The following is a 26,865-nucleotide window of genomic DNA, read 5'->3' on the forward strand; positions in this document are numbered from 1 at the left end:
TCACATCAGCAAAAACAAAAGAAGGGAAACACATATACACAAAACCAACAACAACATTAAAAGAACAAGAATTAAGAATCACTGGTCATTAATATCTCTCAACATCATTGGACTCAATTTCCCAATAAAAACACACAGACTGACAGATTGAATATAAACACGGGAGCCATGATTCTGCTATATACAAGAAACACACTTCAAGATCAAAGGCAGACACTACTCAGAATAAAGTGCTGGAGAAAGATTTTCTAAGCAAATGGGCCCAAGAAGCAAGGTGGTGTAGACTTTGTAATATCTAAATAAATAAATTTTCAATCTAAATTAATCAGAAAATATGGAGAAGGCCTCTTCATACTCGATAATCAGAAAATCAATCAAGGTGACCTCTCAACTTTGAATATCTATGCCCCAAATACGAGGGCACCCATATATGTAGAAGAAAAGCTTTACTAAAGCTTAAATCATAATTTGGATCTCACACATTAGTAGTAGGAGACTTCAATACTCTGATCTCACCAATGGCCAGGTCATCCAGACAGAAACTAAAGAGAGAAGTAATGAAACTAACAGATATTATGACTCAAATACACCTAAGAGATTTCTGCAGAACATTTCACTCAAACACACACACAAAAAATATACCTTCTTTTCAGTACATCACTGAACCTTCTCCAAATTTGGTCATGTAGTCAATCACATAACAATTATCAACAGATACAAGAAAATTAAAATAATTCCCTGTAATTTATCAGATCAGCATGAATTAAAGCTGGACTTCAACAACAACACAAAGGTTGTAAACTCATGGAAATGGAGCAAGTCTTTACTGAATGACCACTGGTGCGAAGAAGAAATAAAAAAAGAAATTAAAGACTCGTAGAATTCAATGAAAATAAATGCACACTATACCTAAACTTATGGGACACAATGAACGCAATACTAAAAGTTGATGGTACTAAGTGCTTTCATAGAGAAACCAAAGAGACCTCATACTAGTAACTTAACAACGTACTAGAAAGCTCCAGAACAATAAGAGGCAAATACACCCAAGAAGAGTAGACAGCAGGAAACAAACACAGGGCTGAAATCAATAAAATAGAAACAAAGAGAGCAATACAAAGAATCAATGAAACTGAAGGACCTTAGTTCTTACTTAGTTCTTACTCAAATATAAGAGACTTGGAGTGGTAGAAAATAGGTAGGTTATAGGGTTCATGTGAAGGACTCTAGGGGCTTTTGCCAGCCTTACTCCCATCATCTCAGGTCAAGATTGGGCCAAGTACCAGCTTCCTGCCTCGAGTCAATGCTAGGCCAAGTTGCATTCTCTACCCATAGCTCTCGGGAGAAGCAGGGACTTTCTTGAAAAATTGCAGAATATACTGATAGTCACCTGACCCTCTGGTCCCAGATAGAGTTCAAATGCATGTCCTATGCTTGCTAGTCAGTAGATCCAAAGGTCAATATGCTTAGCCAATAAGTTTAAACTATAACCTTGTTGATGTAACCTGTACCCCTAAAAAGTATAAAAACTGCTTACTATATCCATTTGGGGTCGCCTTCTAGTCATTCACCACGAGGGGCTGGTGGAAGGTCAACCTTGATGTGCCAGAAAATAAACCTCTTGCATTTGCATCAAATTCCATTCTCATGTCTCACTTGGGGGGGGGTGTCCCGGTAGTTAAGACTCACAAAGAATTTATTCTTTAAGAAAATCAACAGGTTAGAGAAACCCTTATCCAAACTAACTACAAAGCAGAGAAGGAATATTCAAATTAGCAAAATTAGAAATCAAAAGGGGGACATAACAACAGACACTGGGGAAATCCAAGGAATCATTAGGTCTTACTTCAAATTCCTGAACTCTACAAAGTTGAAAAATCTAAAAGAAATAAATAATTTTTTATAGAAACCACTTACCAAAGATCAGATAAACAATTTAAATAACTATAGCCCCTAAGGAAATAAAAGTAATCATTAAACCTCCCAAGCCAAAAAAAATATATATATATTTTATTTATATATTTATTTATTTATATATATTTATTTATATATATTTATTTATATATCTATTTATATATATATATATCTCCAGGGCTACATGTTTTTAGCACAGAATTCTATCAGACTTTCAAAGAAGAGTTAATGCCAATACTTCTCAAATTATTCCACAAAATAGAAACAAAACATTACTGTTCACAATACCACAAGGACACTTGCTCAATTATATTCATAGCCTTTTTTTCATAGACAGAAACTGAAAGTAATGTAGATGTCCCTCCACTGAAGAATAGATAAAGAAAATGTAGTATATTTATACAAAGGAATATTACTCAACTGTTAAAAACTTTAAAAAAAACTGTTAAAAACCTCATAAAATTTGCCATCAAGTGGATAGAACTAGGAAAAATATCATCCTGAGTGCTGTAACCCAGACCCAGAAAGACAAACTTGGTATGCACTCACTTAAAAGTGGATATAAGTCATAAAGTAAAGGATAACTATGCTACAGTCCACAGACCCAGAGAAGCCAAGTAACAGGGGAACACTCAAAGAGGGAAACATGAGTCTCAACATGAAGGGGAAATAGATCACATCACAGGTGGATAAGGGGTGGGAGAGTGAGGGTGAGACAAGGTGGGTGTCTTCAGGATGGGAGGGTGAGGATGAGAACAGGAGGAAACCAGCCATCTCCTGTAATCAGCAAGATTTCCAGTGGAGTGATTGGGACATCAACTCAACCACAAAACTTTCAACTTACAATCTGTCCTGCCCACAAAATATGCTGAGGCAGAAATTGAGGTGGGGCAGAAATTGTGGGAGTGGCCAACCAATGACTGGCTCAGCTTGAGATTTATGCCATGAGAGGGAGCCCACTCATGACATTGCTTGGAGAGCCAGGGCCCAGAGGCTGAATATTCCAGAGACCTAGGGTAGAACCAAACACAAGTGACCAAAACAAACAAACAAAACAAAACAAAAACAAAAAAGTTGAAAAGTTAATGAAATGATTACTAATGATATTCTGTTATACGCATAGACTGGTACCTAGCCCAGTTGTTAGCAGAGATCACTCAGCAACTGATGGAAACAGAAGCAGTGACCCACAGCTAACATAAGTAGAATTTGGAGGATCCTGCTGAAGACAGGGAAGAAGGATTGTCAGAGCCAGTGGGGTCAAAGGACACCACAAGAAAACCCACAGAATCAACTAACCTGGGTTTATAGAGGCTCACAGAGACTAAACCGACAATCAGAGAGCTTCATGGGACTGACACAGGCCCTTTGCACCTATGTTACAGTTGTGTCGCTTGATCTTCCTGTGAGACTCCTAACAGCAGCAGGGTGCTGTCTCTGACTCTGTTGCCTGCCTTTGGGACCCTTTCTTCCTACTGGGTAGCCTAATTTCCTTAATAGGAAATCTTACTGCAATTTGATATGCCATGGCTGATTGATATCCTTAGGAGACCTGCCCTTTTCTGAAGAGCTGAGGAGGATGAGGAGTGGATGGGTGGGGCTTGGGTAAGGGACTGAGAGGAGGAAGGGAAAACTGCAGCAGCCAGAGTGTGTGTGTGTGGGGTGTGTGTGTGTGTGTGTGTGTGTGTGTGTGTGTGTGTGTGTGTGTGTGTAGAGAGAGAGAGAGAGAGAGAGAGAGAGAATAATTTGCTTTGAAATTATTAAATAATTATATCCCCCTTGTATCCTCCCTCCAGTCCCTCCCATACACACAATCTTTTTTTCTTTAATTGGTGTTATAGACCCCTAAATAAATAAATACAACCTGCTCAGTCCATACAATGTGACTTGTATGTATATGGTTTCAGGGCTGACCAGTTGGAACTGGATAACCAGTGGTGTGCTCTTCCCTCTAGAAGACTATCTCCCCCTACCCAGCATCTGTTAGTTGTCTTGAGTTCATCTAGGGTTGAGGCCTCATGAGCTTTTTCTTTTCCATATTAGCATGTTGAGTGGTCCCAACCTTGTTCAGATCATGCAGATGGGGGATTAGGCAGCCATGTTGTAGAAAGTTAATGGGTGTATCTTCTAACACTTCACAGTCTCACAGAAACCTCCTGGTTCCTCTGGCTCTAACAATCTTTCCACGCCCTCCTCTGCAATGTTCCCTGAGCCGTTGGTGCTGCAGTTGTGTTACAGATGTATCAGTTAGGAATGGGCTCCACAGCTCTGCACTTTGACCAGTTGTGGTTTTCTCTAGTGGTTTTTTATCTGTTGCAAAGAGATGTTTCCTTGATGAGGGGTGAGGACTAACCTTCTCTGTGGGCATAAGGATACACATTTAGAATGCAATTGATGGATTATGTTATTAACCAAACTCTTTTGGCTAGTGACCTTGTAAGCAATTTACCCGTGTTACCAACCAAACACATTTCAGCCTTTTATCTGTCCCTTCTCCCTCTCCCTCTCCCTCTCCCCCTCCCTGCCCCCTCGCTCATTTTGATTGGATCCAGTTGATATGCCATATGTAGCATTTTACCAAACTATCATTGAAAGAGGCCGAGAAACTCAGTTCAGTCTGAGTCCAACAACTGCACTGCATTTTGCTGCTCAAACAAACGAACCCATTCAGCAAATACCTTTGGGTTCCAGTAATAGGTCATACACTTTTCTAAAATTAATAAGTCAGGTCCTAAAAGCCAATGTTCCCTGATCACCAAGCTCTCAGATGTGCCTCTCTATTGGAGACAGTGTTCACAGATAAAAGACATTAAGAACATTCTCTTCCAAAAAATTTCTGGTCTGTTCTCTTTTACCATCCTTTTACTGGAACATGAGGAGAGGCAACTGCGCTCAGGGAGAGTCAGAGGAATATATGTGTATATGGCCCCCACCTCCATGATTTACAAAGCTACCTAGCCAGAATGAAATGAAGTGTCCTCCGGTTTAGTTAACCCCAGAGTCACTCCCACTTTCCACCTCACCAACTCCCTACCACAGAGAAGACACGCTGTCAAAGAGCTCACTGAGCCCTGAAAGGTAGTCATGAAGTTTATGTTTTATGCTCTCTCACACTCATAGCAAGTAATCCCAAGTGATTTCATGAAATTCAAATTCATCTTGTCACTTTGCTCTGTGTTTTCTTTTTCTTATCAGTGGTGTAAAAAGGATCTCACAAAAGCCATTGTGTGTGCTCCACCAGAAGCACATGGCAATGACTCAGAGAGACCAAGGAATTGTTAGGGATTGAGCACGTCCACTTTAAGATCTACAAACTACAGAAATGGCATGAGACATAGTACTGGGCTTTGTTTTCTGTATGTGAAGCTGAAAAGGGTTCTGGGTTTATGCATGCCCTGGAATACATTAAATCCCATATCTAATGTAACCCAGTAAGGAAACTAAGACACAAAAGGTACCATGACTTGTCTAAATTTACCATTCAAATCTGTTGTAAATGAGTTAATGATGACACCATCATCCATTACTTTTCTCAGACATAGAAAGACAACTGCTTCCTTGCTTTTGTTAGTAAGACATTTTAAACCGCTTAGGCACATATGTACGTGCATACCAGCATGCAGGCATGCATGGATATAACTTTAGAACCCCTAGGAAAAATATAAGAAAGAGTAGCATGGAAAGACATCAGAAAAACTTACAGAACAAAAGACAACCAATTGCTTAGAATATCTTTTCTCAATATCAAATGATTTATTTATACAGGAAAGCTATGTCTGTGTAGGAGATACAATGACTTGTGACAGGTACACTGCCCTGTCCCCCACAAGGATCACTAACAACAGTAAACAAACAACATTACAAGATTACAAATTACCAGTTACCTCCTGCCACATTTAGAGTTGAGAGGACTGATTAGAAAGATGAATCTATTTTTTTTTCTAGCCTCAAAGTTTAAAACATCATTTTTTATCTAGTGACTTTGTCATATTCCTCTGTCAAACATGCTTGGGCTTCAGTCACATCTCAACCTTACCAGTGAATAATTCATGGTTAAGTGCTAGTTCAGAAGCAAGAAAAGAAAGAGAACTTTTAAAATTTGCATGTGATGCTTTTTAAATGTGTCCACAAACTCTCTGGTGCCCCTTCCCTCACATTACAGTCTCATTCCGCAGCCTTGGAATACAGCTCACTTCTATCAAAGAAAACACAGAAATTGGTGCTATGGGATGACTGAGCCTAGACTCATAAATGGTGACCGATGCTCTCTGTCTCTTGGTCATAGACTCATTTAGTCCTGGTCTACCATATCAGAAGTGTGTCTATGGTCTACTGTCATTGTATCAGAACACATACAGAATCCGTACAGGGAAACAAAACTGCACAAAAAAGTACAACTGTTTGATTATTTGATCCCAGGCAGTAAATATATGATTGATGAAGGTTTTTAAGTCACTTCTAGCTCAGCCACTATCTGACTGCCATTGTTTGAACAATCTCAAGTGCAAACAATCTAGCCAAGCCCATTCAACCCCAAGTCTTCATGACTGTTTCATGTCATTAAGTTTGGGGTGATCTGGTATGTAGCAATTACCCCACCATGGTAGCTTAATCTGAATCTTAGTTGATTCAGCGTGGCCTAGTAAATCATTAAGGATTTCTCTGGGTACATCTGTGAGAGCATTTCTAGAAGCAATAAGATCCTAACCCAATGTAAGGATCAACCTGATGAAGGGTACGCTATTGGGTGGCAAAAAGTAGGAGGAGGCAGAATCTAGTTGGAGGAAAGTTACTGGTGCCTGTCCTTGGGAGCTTTATCTTGCCCTGGACCCTTCTTTTATTCCAATTTCTCTGTTTCCTGGCTGCCGTGATGCTAATTTACCTGCTCTACTACACATCTCCTCATCATATGGCCCTCTGATGTGCACAATGAAAAGGAGTAATGCCTCTCCTGAGTTGTCCTGTCAACTATTTGTTCATAGTGACACAGAAGTAACTAAATGTACATACTGTTCCAGAAAATAACCTACAGAGTGGATTGCTGTTGCATTGACTGCCTAGAAACTTCTCCCTGTGGGGGACACTTTGCCCTCCCAATTCAACACTCTTCTAGATTTATTTACTAGTTAACACAAGAATCTTCTGCACATGGAGCAGATTTGCCATCTGACCTGGCCAATCAGAACACCCTATCCTGTATATAGTGGTCCAAGGAAAGGGATTCATTATTCAGCATAGTCAATGAGCCTGAAAATCACAGTGCACACTGAGTCAAGAGAGGTGGTCCCCTTTCCACATTCTGGTTTGTGCCACATTCATTAAGAGGAGGGACAATATGATAAGAGAAAGAATGCATGGAGTAGGTGGTGCGGAGAGCCATGGATGGTGGGGAAGAAACACAGACTGAATTAGGCATGATGTCACCATCTGGGCCTGCTGACTCCTTGGTCTTTTCAGACACATGCATTACTGATAAGATTTTTTTTAAAGCTAGTTTTAATTTGTTTTCTTTCACTTGCAGGAAGAATTCTGTCCAATTCAGCAAATTTTTTAAAGGTGTACATGAAAATGCCAGAAACAAATATATAATCTTAGTTTAAAACAAAATTTAAAATCCCAAGTATTTATACAAATGATACATTCGAAGTAGAAAATATATGCAAATCACTCTTTGATGTACATAATATACTTGGTTTAAATAAAAACAAAGAAATAAAAAGTGCAAATTGTAGTGTCATGATAAAAACTGAAATTTGGTTCAATAATCATATCATTTTGAATTGTAAATATTTTTGTAGGTCCAAACCTTAGTAGCTTAAAGCATTTGTTATCTCACAGTCTTCAGGCCAAATATTCAGAGCTGATTTAGCAGTGTCTCCTATTAGCAAAGACTCGGCAGGAGGGAGGGCTCATCTGGCGGATGCTTTGGGTGGGAGCCTTCTGACCAGTGTTGGCTGGATTCATATTCTGTAAAGAGCTCTACTTCCAAACTTGGCATGAACAAAAGGATATAGTTCAGTTTTTTGGTTTTGTTTGTTTGTTTTTCCCATTTTTGTTTGCTTGTTGTTTGGTTTTGTTTTTATTTTTAGACTCTTTTTATATTGCTTGAGAATTTCTAAAGGCTTCTATGTTTTGATTAAATACACCCTCCATTCACTCCCCAGTAATTGTTTTCCTATTTCTCCCCTCATGTTTCCCTCCAAATTTCATGTGCTTTTAAAACAAAAATTATGCTGAGTCCACTTAGCACTGCCTGTATGTGGAGGGTTGTAACCATCTACTAGAGGTTGAGTGGTCTCTCAGTGACTGTATCCTACAAAAGCTGACTCCTCCCTAAGGTGCCATCAATAGTCAACAGCTCCTCAGATGGGGCTGAGACTCCATGAGCCCCTCCCTGGTCTATGTTGGGATCTCAGCTGACTTGATCTTGTGTGGGCCTTGTACATGTAGCTCCAGTCACTGTGAGTGAGTTCACATGTGAAAAGATGCTGTGATGTCATGCAAATACTGATTCTTACAGATATCATTCCGTCTTCCTCTTACAGTTTTTCCAACGAAGACCCTGGATCCCTGTCAGTAGGGAATGGGATATAGTTTTTGCATTTAGAGCTGAGCAGTCCATGGTCTCTTATTTTCTATGTGTTAGCAAAGTTTATGATCTTTGTATTAATTACAATATACTGTAAAAAGAGGCTTCTCTGGGGACCACTGAGAAGTGCACCTATCTGTAGGTATAAAGTAAAGAACTTAGTGGGCAGTTAGTTACTAGGTTCACTTAGCAGAATAACAGTGGTAGCTTCTTACTTAGGGCCCATGATCTACCCAGCCACAAATTTTGGTTTTGGTTCCGTTTCATGGTATAAATCCTGAGTTCTGGTTTTTCGTCATTTGTTTGTTTGTTTGTTTTGTTGTTGTTGGGTTTTTTGTTTTGTTTTGGTTTTTTTGGAAGCAGGCTATACATCCAATCAAGAAATTGTTGGTAACTCTCATAACTTCTGTTTTCATTGCACCAGTGAGTATAACTTGACAGGCCAAGCTGTACTGTAGCTGTACAGGGTTCACAGATGGATAGGCCACTGACAATTGTTCTCCCCTAGCAGCATGCAGAGAACCATCCATCTCTAGGAAAGACAGCCAATGGGGATGCAGTTCTTGGTGGTACCAGCTCCGTGTCCTGTGACACAAGTAGGTTATCCTCGGTAATAAGGTCTTACTATGAAGTTCTGGGGTGAGGTAATAAAGAACAATACCAATATCCTATAATTCTGGGGGACCATTATGAAATCCTATTGACCAACAACTTGCAAAAGAAAAAAGAAAGGAAAAGAAAAAGAAAAGAGAGAGCTCATGCCAGGCAATGGCCTTTTTATTTGATGGCCTGTGGTGTCTGGAGGAGGCATTGCTTCCCAGGGCCACATTATACCCTCACCCATTTAACCCTTCCTATTACCTTTGTCTTCAAACCACCAGGGTTATTCCACCATCCCCTGAAATTCATCCGTGGCCCCTTACTCATTTCCTGACTTCTATGGGCACCCCAACTTAGATACAAATATCTAATGATTCAAGGCTAGCATCTACACATGAGAGAGAATGGGCAACATTTGGTTCAGGGAGAAGGGGACACCTGAGAAACCAGGCATACCTGGAATGGAAAGAACAAACCTTGCTGGAGGCACGCAGGGAAGGAAGGCTCAGAGGTGAGCCTATGGGATGGGGAGGAGTAGGCCTCCCGGTGGGTAAATGACTGAGGAGCAGGACAGGTTTCTGGGGAAGTGGAGCCCCATGGGAACCAAGCTGCCTGTGACAAGTTAATAGAGCCAAACGTGGTTTTTGTCACAAGCATTCTCTAAAGGGCAGCTCGCCATGTGGGCTATAATCACCTTTACAATGAGCAAATTGAGGCTGGGGGTGGGGGGGAGTAAGGAGGGAGAGGGAGGTACAGGGAGAGGGAGAAAGAGTCTTTTAGAATCCAGCCCCAGGTATGAGAACCCATCGCTACCCTAGTCTCTTCCTGAGAAACAAGCCACGTGGTCCATCCAGTGTCAAATGAAGGGGTTGCCTCTGAGCAGGAGTACCGGGAGGCAGAGGCCACTGAGACCCAGGTCAGCAGTGGTCTAAGCATCCCTCCAGCGCAGTCTCATGTCACTGAAAAGTTTCTGTATGTTCAAAGTTCCAACTTAAAGCCATGTGTGTCTTCCATAGAACAAAACTGATTCTGGCAGAAAAATTCTTCCTAGGAAATTAAAGAGTATTATTTTCCCAGGATCAAGCAGCACCAAGATGTTACTGTAATGGGGTATTATAATAGTTACTCTTGTCAATTTGACCAGATCTGTAATCAACTAGGAACACACCACTGCCCCACAAATCCTGTTTGGCTAGTGTAAGCATGTTTCTCTAACTAAATGAGTACAAAATCTCAAATCTGTGAGTGCGTTTCCAGAAAGGATTAACTGAAGACTCTTGCTTCAGAGTGGGTGACACATTGTGGGAGCAGCGCAAGTAAAAGAAGACTGAGAAGAAAGCTGTGTCTGCCTGCCTGTCTTCTCTCCTTGATACTGATCTCTCCTGTCACAGTTGCTACTGTTGTTGCTATAACCACATCCTTCACTACCACCAAAACCTCCTTTAACTTCACAATGCAGACTAAAGACCAGAGGCTCTCTGACACCAGATTGGAACTTCTGAGACAACAGGCTTCATGGACTGAGCAAATACCAGTGACTTTAGAATGCAGATGGCCATTGTTAGCAAATATAAATCAATCTACTAAATATCCCTTCATAAGACATGTTTGTTCTATTGGTTCCATTCCTCTAAAGAGCCCTGACTAATATGGGTCTCTAGTTCGGCACTTCAATCAACATTCTTTTTACTTATCTTATTGGTTAGTTGAGGGTGGTGGCCAGTGGATCGAGATTATAGAGGGACTAGACCTTCTGCAAGATCCACATATACAAGCATTAGAAAATTTTCAATCACAGCAAACATGGTGCAACTTTCTTAGTTTCTTGGTTTGAAGGACAAATGTCCTGAATTCCAGGTCTTTTTTTTTTTTGGTTCTTTTTTTCGGAGCTGGGGACCGAACCCAGGACCTTGTGCTTCCTAGGTAAGCACTCTACCACTGAGCTAAATCCCCAGCCCCTGAATTCCAGGTCTTATCCAAGTCAGGGAGACCTACTCACCTGTGCCCGCTAGGATCCTAAGCACACATCGGTATATAGGAGTGACAGAGTGGGCGAAGATGCAGCGTTCGGCGTGGATTGATTAAGTGAAGAAAACACGGGAAGTTATATATTTATCAAAAACACTTGGCCCTGTCTATCTGAACATTTGGACTTGCTGCTTTCTAATCACTAATTGCTCCATAAAATCCCATTTGGCTGGTGTAAGCATGTTCCTTTAAGTAAATGAGTGTGTAAAACAAAACCATCACCATTAGGATAGCTCATTATCAAGCTTTAAGGAAAGACTATCATTGTCTGCATTTGGTACAAGGGAAAGAATAAAATTATTTGCATAAAAATTATTAGATGTAGAATTTTAAAAGGAAATTTAGACCCCAGGGCATGTCATTCTAAAATTAGTTTCACTTATTGTAGAGATGAATCTACACAAAAAGCTATTTTATAAATAGTTTACATTTCTACTTCCCACATGTACAGGGTGCTTTCCCAAGCCTGCATGTTGTTATTCATTTTTAAATCAACACTTCCATTTTCCCATCTACATAAAAGGTAGCATTAGATTCCTCCTGGAGAACAGCAGTCACTAGCCAGTAGCCTGAAGGTTTCTTTTGTGTGCAACTTTCCAATGTAGAAAATGCAAGGTTGCCGTGGAGAATAAAATAACAAGAGCAACTGGTTCTGGCCATAAGAAAATGTTCTCAGATTGAGCCAAATTGCGTTTGTGCCAGGTTCACACAAGAACGCAAAACAAACCACCATGGACTTATTAAGCCAGGATATGTGAACTACAGAGAAATAGTCTGTGTCAGCAAAGGGTTCTATTACAAAACTGCTTCCCATCACCAAAATAGCACTATAAGAACTGACACTGTGCTGTTGATTCTGATCTTCAGAGTCGTAGTCAACCTTCTTACTGCTGTTTCTGAAGTTACAAAGCACTGGACTGTGGTATAAGGCTCGCACTTCCTGAAAATGGTGGCTTTAAAGGCTAGTTCTCTCTATTGCGATCCACCCCCAAAAATGAAAGCAAGGTTGGAAGGTTTGAGTGTCTCCTCTCTGTTATCTTGTTCAGTCTTTCCATGAAAGGCACGTCATGGGGTTGAGAGGCTGAACTGGTGGTAAGACCTTGGGTCCACACTTCCGGGAACTTTAAGGTGGAAGCAGGCCTTGATGCCATTTTGAAGTTGTTTTCCTGAATACCCACTTCAGTGTCTGATACCATGACGATGGGGGCAGGGGATACGATCGTCAAATCTTCCTACCCACCCATGAACCTCCATATTTGACTTTTCTGTGTCCCATTCCCCTGTTGTTGTTGTTTTTTGTGAGGGCAGGGTGTTACGTATGACTAACTGACTAGTTTTATGCATGAATACAAATGTATTTTAATGGTTTTATGCAAAATATAAGACACTGTAGTGGCTGGTTTTGAGTATCAACTTGACACAACCTGGAGTTATTACAAAGAAAAGAGCCTCCCTTGAGGAAATGCCTCCATGAGATCCAGCTATAAGGCATTTTCTCAATTTGTGATCAAAGGAGGAGGGTCCATTGTGGATGGTGCCATACCTGGTCTGGTAGTCCTTGGTTCTATAAGAAAGCAAGCTGAACAAGTCAGAGGAAGCAAGCTAGTAACATCCCTCATGACCTCTATGTCAGCTCCTGCTTCTTGACCTGCTTGAGTCCCAGTTCTGACTTTGGTGATGAATAGCAATGTCGGAGTGTAACATGAATGAGCCCTTTCCTCCACAACTTGCTTCTTGGTCATGATGCTTTGCACAGGAATAGAAACCCAGACTAAGACACAATAGTTAGGATCAAAGCCATGGCCACCTTTGCTCCTTGGAAACACACAGACAATTTAGCAAAAGAGACCCAACCTCAGGACTCCACCATAGGTTTGTAGAGCTGAGATCACCCCTTCCATTCATCAAGAAAAGTGTCCTGGAGACCAGTAATGCTATTCCTGCCTCATACTGTAACCAGACTGCCAGAAACAAAATTACACTAAGACGACAGCTCACCTTGGCTAACAGCTAAAATGATGTGACCAACTGGTGAAACAAGAGGCCTCAAGAAATTGGGGTTTCTTCAGGAATCTCATGCTGGGAGAAGAAAAAGAATGAAGTCTGGTGCCAGAAAGGAGAAGGACGTATCTCTCAAGAAGAGATTTCCCACAGCTCTGACAACTTAGACTGCCTTGCAAGAAGGACTGGCACCAAGACAATGACAGATTAGTGAATCAGAAGAGAATAGCAAGTATGAAGCTCTGAGTGAGAATAGATGGGAAGAGAATGCTTGAAGGACTTTGGTATAGATTTGCAATGTGCCATAAGGTCTGTGGCACTATTAGGAGGGAGTGGGGTCCTAAAGAGGAGAGGCCTGGTAAGACATCACTGGGGATGATCACTCAAAGGCGATTGTGGACCCTGGTTCTTTCAACTGCCATGGAGTACTTATGGAAGTCAGAGGGCAACTTGGAGGAGCTCATTTTCTTCTACTGTGTGCATTCTGGTAATTAACCTTTGATCATTGGACTTGGTGGTAAGTCCGTTTACCTATATGACTTAACAGTACTTTAAACTTGCCAATCAAGTACCTGCTTAGCTTCCATTATACTGTCGTGAATGCATTCAAGACATGGGGACTGTAAAACTACTGTGCACATACTCCCGGGTGAAGTTCAGACAACTAAGAAGGCGAGCAAACCAGTGAGGAGAGGGGAAGAGGACATCAACCTACTCATAGAACAGATGGAACCAGAGAGCACGAGCTGGCTGCAGGCCAAACAGGGAGAGGAGCAATGCTGGCGAGAAGGAATTGTCCCATCTAAACTAGAACTAAATGGGACTCTCGGACTGAGTCTCAGCTCTACTGTTTTGACCATGAGACCCAGCACACAAAGACCCACATTGCAAATCTGTTCTACTTCTTAGCTTTCTGACCTGGGCAAGTTACTTAAACTCTTAGGGCTTTGGATGCTGCTTCTATAAACAAAAGATAATAGCATCTGACTCACAGGGCCATTTTCATGAAACATTAGAGAGAAAGCGTTGATGATGTCCAGCAGCATCCCTGACCCATGTTGCTTGGCACTGCTTCTGCAAATCCAGGTAGGTCCAAAGACAGTTATTTTCTGGAAAAGTCTCAATTATCTGTTATGCAGCAGGACTCTCTTAATTGGACTCTTGGTCTGTTTAGTTTTAATGATTTTTTTCCAAATTAAATAGAGAGCAAGAAGCTGGTTTAGATTACGGGGTCACTGCAAAAGAACAGAGAAAGTAGATATGACCCATTTTTAAGCTGCCACAGCATAATTGGGAATGCATTCTTTGTCTTGGGAAAGGGCCAGAACTGAAGGCCTTCCTTGATCTATGGGTCACATTAGCAAGAGAGCCACTTTGACAGTTGGATGCTCTGCTCATTTCTGGAGCTTCACTTTCTCTGACCTTCCGGGGGTCCCTTACCATGAGGCTTGTCTAACACACTTCCAAGAATTGTTGAAATTTCTGTTTTATAAATTTGGCTCCAAACAAGATCAACATCAGTGCCTTTATGACACTATTGATCCTTAATGCCATCTGTTGGTACAGGGTAGAATTGAGATGGATCCTATAACAATATGCGGTAGACTGTCTCCAAAGACAACTCATTATGCAAGAGGTACTAAGAGAAGATTTTCTAGCTGAAAGAAGGTGATCTCAGACAGTAAGTGATTTACACACACACACACACACACACACACACACACACACACACACACACAGAGTATACCCAGTAAGGTAAGTGTGTCATCATAAAAGACAGTAGAGGATGGAGAGATGGCTCAGTGGGTATAGTACTTGTCATACAAACATGAGGATCTGGGTTTGAATTCTCACAACCCACATGAAACCAGATGTCATAGCATACATCCACAACCCCAGCACTTGTTAAGGGAGAGAGGAAGCTGAAATAGGAGAATCTTCAGAAGCTCACAGGCTACCTAGGCTAGCATATGCAAAGGTAAATAACTAAAGACCCAGTCGTAAGGCAGAAAGCAGGGAACAACATCAGAGTTTGACTCCTGACCTCCACATATATACCATGGTGTGCTTGAGGGGTAGGGTGTGCATAACACACACACACACACACACACACACACACACACACATACACATGCATGTGTGCACACACATACATGGAAAGGTTTAAAAATAATATATTTGTTTAGAATTTAAAGAGAATATGGAGGCTTGCCTTGTAGCCAAAGAATACACAAGTAAAGAAATCGTTTGAGTTCTTACTCACATTTCTTTCTTCTCTCCACTGATTTCAAGAGCAACTATGGAAAACATATGTATTTAATGCACTACTAAAGGTTTAACACATTGAACTCTAAAGTACTTGATAAGTTTAACACAAAATATTTAACAATATAGTACAAACGTCAAAGTGGAGTTTTATCAGAGGAAGAACATGATACCAAATGGTAATTGAAGTTCCATGAAAATGGGAAGGGTGGAATAGACAAATAAAAAAGTTGATGAATCAACTCTGTAAATCTTCACTTGGTCTCCGTTCTTTCTGCATGGCAATTGTTATAAAACGTGCCTTTGGGTATGACACAGATATTGAAGTATATCACATACATAACAAATAAAAGAGGGAAGGTAAGACAGAAATAATGTCTGTAAAGCTTGCTAGAACCAAGTTCTGGGGACTCTAAAGCAGCTTCTGACTGCTTGAAACAATGATGGAACAACTACTAAGAAAATAAAAGGAAGAAGGAAAATATCAATTAAATAATTAAAATGTACTGGGTGGTGGTGGTGCACATCTCTAATCCCAGCACTTGGGAGGCAGAGGCAGGTGAACTCTGTGAGTTCAAGGCCAGCCTGGTCTACAGAGTGAGTTCTAGAAGAACCAAGACTACGTGGGCACGCGTGTGGTGTGCACACACAAACACACACACACACACACACACACACACACACACCACACAAAACTTATTTCAAACAAACAAACAAACAAAATGAAGGAAGAATTAAAATGTTTACTAAAACAACAATGCCAAGCAACCAGAGCTTCCAGGGACTAAGCCACTACCTAAAGACTATACATGGACTGACCCTGGACTCTGACTTCATAGGTAGCAATGAATATCCTAGTAAGAGCACCAGTGGAAGGGGTAGCCCTGGGTCCTGCTAAGACTGAACCCCCAGTGAACTAGACTGTTGGGGGGAGGGCGACAAGGAGGGGAGGACAGGGAGGGGAACACCCATAAAGAAGGAGAGGGGGAGGGATTAGGGGGATGTTTGCCCGGAAACCGGGAAAGGGAATAACACTCGAAATGTATATAAGAAATACTCAAGTTAATAAAAAAAAATAATTCAATGTCAGTTGACAATGATGGAACACTTGGGAGTGTCCCTAATCTCCACGTTCTAATTGCTAAAAATTATAACTGTAACTTGGTTCAGATGTTTGCAGGTTTATAAACCCTAATAAAGCCCCTACTTGGGTCTGCCAGAACAAGCAAGGCTCCCTGAGTCTTTGTCTGGTGACGCTGGGGGTCAGTGACTCAACTTATATGGTGGGAATACTGAAAGATTTTGCAGTTTCATGGGCCCACTGGTGTTTTTTCTTCCTTTCCTCATGGTGTACAGTGGAAACGGTGTAACAGTTTTCAGTTGCATCTATTTTCCTGCCTGTCATTATTTCAGTTTTTATGATTGTGTAAATGGGTCCCATTTTTATATATTGACCTGTGGATGAACCTCTAAGCTGGTTCTACTTATCAGCAAGAAAAGTATTTAAATAAACATGGATGTGTGAATCTCAAAAAAAAAAGTTTACTAAACAATTCTCAATCCAAAAAAAAAAATAGTTGAGGGGAAATGCACAAATAAAAACATGAGCACTTAAAAAGTAAAAATAAAAATGAAAATGACAGACATTTGTGTGTGTATGTGTGTGTGTTTGTGTGTGTGCATGTGCATGCACAAGATTGTGTGTGTAACATTAAGTATGACTACATTATTAGACTGGAAGAAAACTATGTTCTTTTGTCAGAAACGCTTAAATTCAAAGACACAGTCCAGAGGGAAAAAACAACAACAACAGACCACATAAAAGACAGTCACAAAAATTACATAGCCTAAGCAAAAGCACTTCAGAGTGCATACACACACACACACACACACACACACACACACACACACACATACACACACAAAACCATAGTTTTAAATTTTAAATAAAAAGAGACATTCTTCTAAAGATACAAAGACCAACCATATAAAATGATAAAACTGAAATAGCCCTGTTAGACAGGAACCAAAACTAAGAGAGAAATAGTTATGTGATGACAGTCTGAGACTTTAACACTTCAGTTTTTATAACATATACAGAAACTAGATGAGAACTGAACAAAGAAATGAGATTTGAGCCACACTGTACACCAACTCGATCTAATTAGTATCACATGGGTCTTCTGCCAACCATAGCAAAGCACGCATTTTTCTCAGATTGCTCAGAACATTATACAGGGGGAAAGAGCATGATATCTAGGACACAAAATAATTTTTGATAAATTTAAAACTATCAAAGTCATGCTAGGTAATTTCCCAAATGGAACGAACAACGGAAACTTGGGAAATACAGAAATATATGAAATTTAAACAACAAAGTCCTAAGCTCAGTTGAAATGTATCAAGCAAGAAATTACAATGGAAAGGAAAATACTTTAGTATGAAAAAATTAAAAACACTGCATGCTGGGATTTATGAGATGCAGCTAAAGTGTTTCTTAGAGGGCAATTTATAGCTGTAATGTGTATGATAGTGAAGAAGACCTGACATCAGTAGTTGAACTGCCTGTGTCTGTGTTAAGTTTAACTGGGAGGAAAAGAGTAAGGTAATCCTTAAGAAAATTGCAGGCCCTGTCCCTAAGTGTCCTTCCCTAAGTGTTGCAGGAGTGGCTACTGTGTCACATATGCATCAGTAGGTGGCAGAGAGGAGAAAGGCTAAGTGTCCTGACCTGTGAACATCTGAATGATTAATTAGTAGTCTAACATTCCCTTTAAAAAGTGTCAGACAACACAAGTCCTGTGCCATGTAGGTCCAGATAAGGCTCCCAGGGCTGGGAGCAAGCTGGAGACTAGAAGACCCCCATCTGGGACCACGAGTGAGCCTGAGACAGATAACCCTCACATAAGGCCACTCAGATGGGCTCCAACAACCAGACAATCACCATGGGGCCCAAACAGAGAGCTAGCCTCAAATGACCACCAGTCTGGATCATGCAGGCCTAAGTGGGGCAGACTATGCCTGAGATGAACCCCTACCTGGTACCATAATGTACTAGCAGTACCTAGCACTCCTAAGATGATGCCAGATACTCAGAGACCCCAGGTGCCACTAAGAGGAGGAAGTAAGCAGTAGAGAAATGGAAGAGAAAGAGAAACAGAAGGATATGGGCACAATGAAGAGAGATAGGACTGGATACTTGAGAATGAGGAACTACTTGATGCACCTGGGACCTTGGTGGGGTCCTGGCCTGGGCTGCCATGGGGGCAACATCTGGCAGCCAAGTTACCGCCAAAGGCCAAGCAGACTTCCCTGGTCTGGGAGGCCACTGGGGAGATGTTGATGATCTGAGAGCTGTGCACAATTGGTCCCACCCCACACCAGGACATCGTGGAAGAGCTTGTTCCTCAGATGAGAGGGCAAGAGAGCTAACTCTGGCCCTATCCAGCTGCAGTAATTGGGAAAGCCACGAGACACACTGTAGGAGTTGTGGGTGAGCCAGCCTGAGAATACAAGAATGGAGAGATGGCCCTGCTACGTGTCTCCTGTGAGGTGGCATGAATGAGGGAAAGATTCCCACGTCCCCACTTAACAGCTGTGGCAGGTAGGAGACCTGATGCTGGTGTCATGAGAGCAGGGGAGCTGTCCCTTCCCCTACCTCACCTAGGCAGCACAGTAGAGCTGACCCGGGTGTCGAGGATGCAGGCAAGCCATCACTGAGGGTGTAAGCATAGAAGATCTGACCCTGCCACTTCTCTGCTGAGCAGTGACATGGGCAAGGAAGAGATGTTACTCCCCAACACCTCACTCCTTGCCACCTACAGCAGGCAAGAGAGCTGTCCTGATGTCTCCAGAGTGGCAGAGCTGGTCCTGCCCCTCACCTGCTGCAGCACTCAGGAGAGCAGGCCCTATACCTCATCTGGTAAACACAGTCAGGCTGGTCCTGGATGTAGGTGTTGTTGGTGATCCAGCCCTGAGGGTGTGAGTACAGGAGTGCCCGCCCTGCCTCTTGTCTGCGTGAGGTGGTACAAATGAGGGAGAGTCACCCTCCTCCCTCATCCCTTACTGCCTATGGCAGGCAGGAGAGCTGGCCCTGGGTCATGAGAGTAGGAGAATTGGCCATGTAACTCCATCTCGCCTGGGCAATGGTGGGTTGCTGGTGAGAATGGGAGAGCCAGAGAGCTGACCAGCTCAGATACCACTCAGGCCCAGATCCAGGGCTTTCAATTGGCCCACCCCAACATCTACCCCATCTATGCTGCTGGAGTTCATAAAGTCCTACAAAATCCAAAACTGTAGGATCTCCATGACATAGGGCAGCAACAGGATATCTGAGAGGAGTCCAGATGACGTTCCTATATTGACAGAGCAGTAGAATCCAGAAGCTTTGTGCCAGACAATGACTCATTGCAATGAATAGTTGCAAGCCACGATATATAGACAAAAGGATATACTGTGGGACACACTGTGACATACTGCAGTTTCCACAAGATTTTTTTTCTATGTTGGTGGGGAAATTGCAAGGTTGAAGGATGAGATGGGGAGGAGGAGATGAGTGAGATTCAGATGCATGATGTGAAATTCACAAAGAACCAATAAAAAGTTTTTAAAAAGAAAGAAAACAGTAAAGATTACAGCAGAAATTAACAGAAAGAGTGACTAGAAAAGCAATGAATAATGAAAACAGAGAAGGCACTAATGCCTCCCATCTCTCCATACTTACATATATCACCACCTATAAAAAACCAAGAACTTTCTTCTCTTCTTTTTGAATATGAAATGTCATTGTCACTTGTACCAACCAATTAAATGTGGCAGCAGTAACAGATAAGAGTATGTTACATAAGCACAGTGTCAAAGGGGCCTCACAAAAGAGGCCTTGCTGAATAAGAAGATACCAGACAACGAAACAAGACTTGAAACCATCAGCAAGCAAGTATTAATACTGCAAACAGATAAGGGTACGATGTCTAGATCCTTCCAGCCAGGCCTCATTGTTAGCGCAATGCAACCTCATGAGGTAGCCCAGCCACTACCCTGAGCACACAATATCCCTGAACAACTCACAGAGTTATCTGAAATAGCATATGACTGTGCATAGCATATGCCACAGGTAACTACTTCTGACTCATAGTTTGGAACCTCATATGTAGTGCTTCTAATATGATAAATGCTGATTGGATCTCATTATCAGTCCTCCACAATGTTGAATATAGAAATCATTGACCTGGCTCTCTAACGTCTAACGATAAACCCAGATAAGAGTTAAATTCCAGGTAGGAGAGATGGCTCAACCAATGCCTGCTGCACAAACATGTAGACCTAAATTCAATCCCCGGCACCCATGTAGACTGCCAGCTGTACTTGTAAGGGTGTGGAGATGGAGTGGACAGCTTATCAGTGAGCTTCAGGTTCAGTGAGAGCCTGTGTCTCAAAAAAAAAAAGAATGAGATGGAAAGCAATTGAGGAAGACAACCAACATTAACCTTTGTCATCTATGTGGACATGCACATGTGTATATATACCTGTACACGTATGTACACATATGTAAACACTTACAAACACACACATACATGACACACAAAAGCATCTGTGAAGGAAAGAAGAAAGGAAACAAAGGAAGAGAGAAAGGAAGGAAGGAAGGAAGGAAGGAAGGAAGGAAGGGAGGAAGGAAGAAAGAAAGAAAGAGAGAGAGAGAAAGAAAGACAGAAGGCAGGAAGGAAAGAAGGAAGGTAAGTAAGTAAAGAAAGAAAAAAGGAAAGAAGAGAGGGAAGGAGGAAAGAAAGAAGAAAGGAAGGAATCTATATTCTTTAATAAAAATGGAGGTGGTGGTGGTAGGTAGCCAGAGCCTAACTTGTTTGGCAGTCCTAATTACCTTTACATAATCAATGGATTCTTAAGGCCATTAGAAGAACCATGATTGACCCAAATGCCATGAGCTGACTATAACTCACAGAGGGAGGAAACATCTTATTGTGCCACAAAGAAAGTTAATCAAAGTTATGTCTGAGTCTTACTCCTTCATTCTCCCACCCAAGTACTAGCCAGGTTTGACCCTGCTTAGCTTCTGAGATCAGGTGCCTTCATGTTGGGGTGGCCAAAGACTTGACTACTTAATTTACAATGTATGACTTTTGTTCGGGAGATTTGTTTGACTTTTCTGAGGAAAACTTCATTTTCTGATTGATTTGGGGCTGCTTCTTGATACTCAGTTAACATACAGATGCTGGACTATTTATTATCCCACACTCCCACACCAGTTGTATGACCTTAACCTGTAAGTTCTCTATAAGACCCCATTCCCCGGGTTATCAGTCACCTGTTGAAAATGGATTGTCCTGAACCACTTCCATATGGAAGGAGCATTGTTTGGTTGTGAAATTGACACACTTGGAATGCATGTTCGCCTGTGTGCAATTGCCCTTTGTGCAATGCTTCTCAGCAAAACTTTGATCTAAGAACTTAAGAAATGTTTATCCATCTGCACAGCATCTCACATGGTCAATCAGTACAGCCATGGGTACCATAAAATTCATTGATTTGACCACATCCTTCACCAACCCAAAGCGAATATTTCCTTAATGTATCTTAGTTCTAACAATTTTTATTTATTATTGAAAATTTCATGCATGGGCCCAATGAAATATAATCATATTCTCCCGCTAGATCCCCTTCCAAGCCCCCTACATCCACTCTAACACAGCATCCCCCCAACTGTTTTTACAACTCATTAAGTCAAGTTAGTGATGCCCATTTGTGCACGGGTGTCAGGCTATGCCCTGGAGCATCAGAAACTTGCCAATGTCAACATACCACAATTCTCCCTACCCCAGCAACCCTCTCCAGATAATAGCCCTTCAGTAAAGGCTGGAGCTCGGGCAGTGGCTCCCCAGGCCATAGTAAACTGTTGACTGCCTTGCTCTTGTGCAGGTATTGTGCAGAAAGCCATAACTGCTGTGAGATCAAGAATGTGATGACTATGCCCTGTCCAGAGGACAGTACTTTACACTTCTCCTTCCTGTTCGCTGACTCTTAGTCTTTCTACCATGTTACCTATGCCTTAGAGGGGGTCAGATTCAGGGTGGTGCGTTCAGTCTTTCTTCTTAGTGCTTTGACCAATTACACACATATCTTGGTGGGATGAGGAAATAGCCTTTGGAGATTCAGTACTGCCCCAGCAAATGGAAGACATATTGCAGGACTAGGGCAAAGGGCTCCAGAAATCTGAATAGTCTAAATCAAGATGGAACTAATTCTTCCAGAACCAGGATCCATGGTCCAGGAAATGAAGTGTGTCAATTAGCAGATGCACTTGGCCCTCCACCAGCAAAATCCCAGCTTTCTGCCCTTGAGAACCTTCATGAAGTTCATCTGGAGCTTATGGTTCTAAAACCAAGACTGCTTCCTTCAGGGGATAGGGGTGATGTTTCCAGCGAGGTAGAAGTTAAGACTGTAGCATGCAGATGTACCTCTTGGTCATGAGGTAAAGAAGACAGCAACCATGTTGAGTAAAGGGTTTGATGAGGTGTCCTGAGAAGAAATTTATTTCACAAAAGAAATACAGCAGAATCATGAGAGAACCCCTAGGGCATGTGATTAAGGTCAAATAAAAACCACAGCAACCGGAGCCAAGAAAAATTGCTAGTATTCATGAAGGAAGGTTTGGATCCCTTCACCAGGTAAAGAAGCAGCGCTGAGAAGCCTGCTGAAGGCAAACAGAATGTAGGGAAGGTAGTGGAAGGTGGTGGCATCAAATACGAGCTGTGGCTAGCAATATAGAAAAGAGGGAGGTAATTTTGTGACTATTTCTTCATTTTATCATGAATATGTGTGTGCATGAACACCTGTGTGTGTGTATGTAGTATATACACACACATTTTTATAAAAAACACCCTCAAATGCCTGTTATATCCCTTCTTCCATACCATCTACATCTTGAGAGAGACAGGCTTTATCTGATAGGATTTAAGTACTATGAAGATCAGAGCATGGTGTTAAAGTTACAGGCTCTCCAAAGAGATGGGTAGATATCACCCAAAGGCTTTGGGTTCCCTGGGAAAACAGATTCAGTTGTACATAAGATAATTTTGTCATTTTCAAGCATAAGCACAACATAGTTATTTTGTTTCTTGCAGTTTAAATATGGCCCAAATGGAACCACACAGTTACCAATTCCTTAACATCTCAGTATCTCAGTATTTCAGTATCTCAGTATCTCAGTATCTCAGTATCTCAGTATCTCAGTATCTCAGTATCTCAGTATCTCAGTATCTCAGTATCTCTCTCTCTCTCTCTCTATCTCTCTCTCTCTCTCTCTGTCTCTGTGTGTGTGTGTGTGTCTACTAAATGTATGTGTCTCTAACCATATATGCACACATATACACGCATGCTCAGATGCATAGGTTCTATTCATTCTGTTTCTGCCTATCAATAGAACTCTGTTCAAAACACATTACAGGAACCTATGTCCCTCTACTAAAATGTAAAGCTTTAAGAATACAACAGTATTTGATTCCTCTTTATAGTCCTATTTATAAGCACAGATTAAGTTTATCAAATAGCAGATGCTCAGTAATTTTAGTCCAGTAAGTGAAAGACTCTGTCTTGTGGTAAATACAGAAGTCCACTGGTTCTAACTCATGCCACATTAGTCTGATCAAATCTCAAACAGTGGGCAGATGCAAGAGATTCTGAAGGGAAGCTGGAGAGAAAGGGATGATTTTTATAAGGAATTGATGGCTTAAACCATAACTGCCACAGTATTCTTCTACTGCTGTCTGTTAGTTAAGGGCAAGGTCTTTATCATAGCACTGAAAGCTGACTCAGGTTTACTACACTTTGTTTGTAGGGTAAGGTGCTGGAGAACTATAGAGGCCTGCTTTGAAGAAAACGAGCAGCTCTTAAGATGACATTGATCTATCAGAACTAGGAAGAGAAAAAGAAGCCAGAGCCCCTAAGCACTCTGTTGTCCTTTGTAAACTCCTTGGGATCCTACCATCCGCTAGGTTGCCTAGTCTTGGTATTGCTCTGCCTGCCAGTTTAGCCTATTCGCTAAATTGGTGGGAACAAGAAGATGAGCAATGCATGTAAAATTAATCAGCATTCTGTTTCCCATGGGCTAATTAGAGTCAAATGCTAGTTTCAAAAGAAACAGCCTTTTAATTATCATTGCAATAAATAATAATAATGACAAGTAACTATCGAGCCAGGAAGGATGAAATCATGTCTGACCTGGTGACACAGAGACCCACAATTACAGGCTCGACTCTTCACCAACAGTTTATGGGGGAATACAGAGATTAAGGATGTGGGTAATTGGGTTCATAATGAGGCGTGCCGTCCTAGAGACTCAGAAGGTCAAAGCCAAAAATATCATCTGCACTTAATCTCTTGAACCTGGAATTATGTCTAAGATGCAATGTCTAGTTGAGATAGTAAGATAAATGGAAGGTGGTGTATCCATCTGTATAAACTTAGCCAAAAAATAAAAAAATAAATATAGAGAGTATGTCATCTAAAAGTATATGCATCCTAAAAATTGGGATAGTATTTGAAGAAACCATTTCTGAGGCAATTTATTTCTTTAATTATAAAACTACCACAAGTGTTCCACTCTAATGCTTATGTGTGACTCTTACTCTTCCCATGAGAGTGTGGGATTTGTTTCTGTTCTGCTTGAATGTAAACTAGCCTCCTGATTTCCTTTAGCCAGCAGAAGCAGCAGGAATGATTGTGCATGGTCAAAAACTTTGGATTAAATGATTTATCTCTTGTTCTTTTAGGGTCCTGCTCAGCCACCTTGATAAAAAGCTTCAGGTTAATCTATTAGCCAATAACAGAGGCACATTATGGGCAACTCAATAGCCTACTCGGCAGCCAGCTCTACCAGACTTGTATGTGAGGCCAGCTTAGGCCAGTCAGCACTGAGCTAACACACCAACCTACCACAGACAGGCATATTAGCAAGCTCGAATGTAATTTACCCATACCCATAGAACCACCCACCTGACACTTAAAGTCATAAGGAATGATGAACATCTACTAGTCTGTGGAAGTGGATTACAGTGTGGCTTGTTCTTCAGAGAGAGATAACTGGTATCTATATATAGAAAAAATCTAACAATCCTTTTTTATCATGCTACCATGTTAGAAGTTGCTTATACTGTTTTTAAACCATGGAGCAGAATTAAAACGCAAAACCTACCTAGCCCTTTATAGAAAATAAATATGAGGCCTAGAAAGGTAATGCCTTAGTCAATTTGTATTGCTTTGATAAAGTTCCATGAATAAAAGCAACTTGCCTGCAGTCCATCACCAGGGGAAGTCAGGATAGGTAAAGACAGGAATCTGGAGGCAGAGGTTGATGAAGAGGCTATGGAAGAATGCTGCTTACTGGATTGCTCCTCATGCCTTGCTCAGCCTGCTTTATTATATCCTTGAGAATAACCACCCCAGAAGTAGTACCATTCTCTGTGAGATGGGTCCTTCCACACCAATCATCAACTGAGAAAGTGCACCACAGACACGCCCACAGGCCAATGTGGTGGGGGCATTTCCTCAATTGGTAGTCCTTCTTTCCAAATAATTCTAGTTTATATCCAGTTGGCATAAAACTAGCCAGCCTAGAAAATATTGCCTAACTGGTTACAACTCCATCTACAAGTAATAAAAAATTAATTCAAAAGTTACTAAAAGAAAATTTATAATAGAATGAAATAAGTAGAAAAAAAGTTATATGTGATACTACACAATTACTGTGATAAAATACTCCAACAAAAGGAACTTAAGGGCAAAGGGGCAAACATTGTTTTGGCTCACAGATCCAAGGTATAGTCCATAACAGAGGGTAGTCGCAGCAGCAGCAGCTTGAGGCAATTGCTTATAGTGTATCCATAGTAAGGAAGCAGAGACATATGAATGCCTTAATTCCATCTATTTTCTCTTATAGACTCCAGAATCCCAGCCTAGGGAATGGTGACATCCACAGTGTGTAAGGCTTCCCCCCCCTCAACGAAGCTCATCAAGATAATACCCCACAAGCATGTCCAGGGGCCCATCTCTGGCCCATTTTAGATCTCATGAAGTTGGCAATTGAGATTAACCAGCACAAATATTAATAATTTAAAAATATTTCTCACAAGCCAATTATTTTTCTATCTGGCTTTTGATGCCAGGATGTATTCATGCTAGAATACATTTAATTGTTTTTTTTTTTCTGACTTAGCAATGTTCCTTAAACATTACGAATCATCATTTTCCCCCAAAATTTGCTTACTCAAAACTATTCTTTTAGTTAAATTTTCATATTTGCATTTCAGTTGATAGCTTTGTCTATACTAAAGTATATTTATTGATCTTGATTATTTGGATAACAATTTACAAAGTTCTGAATAGCAGGAGGCTTTTTCTTGTATTGCTATAACAATGAAACATTTTTCCCCTCAGAATTCTGTTTGCTACATGCACAATGC

The 26,865-nt window shown here is 41.2% G+C and overlaps 1 pseudogene; it reads left to right on the top strand.

The window, feature by feature from the left end:
• The first annotated feature begins 18,041 nt into the window (after positions 1-18,041).
• Positions 18,042-18,152, top strand: LOC120102703 (small nucleolar RNA SNORA17; annotated as a pseudogene).
• The last annotated feature ends 8,713 nt before the right edge of the window (positions 18,153-26,865 follow it).

This window comes from Rattus norvegicus, chromosome 4 (genome assembly GCF_036323735.1).
Source record: "Rattus norvegicus strain BN/NHsdMcwi chromosome 4, GRCr8, whole genome shotgun sequence".
Classification (NCBI taxonomy): domain Eukaryota; kingdom Metazoa; phylum Chordata; class Mammalia; order Rodentia; family Muridae; genus Rattus; species Rattus norvegicus.